We start from the raw sequence: 421 nt of genomic DNA, 5'->3' as shown, positions 1-421 counted from the left end.
TGGGTGCCGGGGGGGCTTAGGGGGGGCAATAAGGGCAGCACCTGAGGGCTTTACCTCTGCAGCGGCCGCACGTTGGAGCCGATGAGGGCCCCCAGCCTGAGCCTTCCTGGGATGGAGCAGCAGCTGCCCCGTGCCTCTGCCACCCAGGTGGGGTCTGAGCAGGAGAGGGGCTCGGCTCCAGCCTCAGCTCCAGGCTCAGCACTGCACTCCCTTCGCTCTTCTTTGTTTCCCCTTTTGCAGGTCTGAGGTAACGGTAACGAACTTCCACCCCAGCCACGTCTTTTGGGTCGTTTCCTCCATAAAAGTCCTTGGTGGCTTCTTGTGCTGCTCTTCTGTTCCTGCCGCCGCGGGGGAAGGAGGGAGGACGCGCAGAAGCTGGAGGCGGTGGGGGCTGCAGGCGAAAGGCAGAAAGCATCGTTTG

The 421-nt window shown here is 63.2% G+C and overlaps 1 long non-coding RNA gene across 1 annotated transcript; it reads left to right on the top strand.

The window, feature by feature from the left end:
• Window positions 1-60: 60 nt before the first annotated feature.
• On the top strand, window positions 61-320 carry LOC109364723. The gene is made up of 2 exons (XR_002110563.2): window positions 61-147; window positions 241-320. It is a non-coding gene; the product is annotated as an uncharacterized LOC109364723 (long non-coding RNA).
• The last annotated feature ends 101 nt before the right edge of the window (window positions 321-421 follow it).

Source organism: Meleagris gallopavo, unplaced genomic scaffold (genome assembly GCF_000146605.3).
Source record: "Meleagris gallopavo isolate NT-WF06-2002-E0010 breed Aviagen turkey brand Nicholas breeding stock unplaced genomic scaffold, Turkey_5.1 ChrUn_random_7180001900998, whole genome shotgun sequence".
Lineage (NCBI taxonomy): Eukaryota > Metazoa > Chordata > Aves > Galliformes > Phasianidae > Meleagris > Meleagris gallopavo.
Note: the sequence above shows the minus strand (reverse complement) of the source record. Positions and strands in the feature narration are given on the sequence as shown.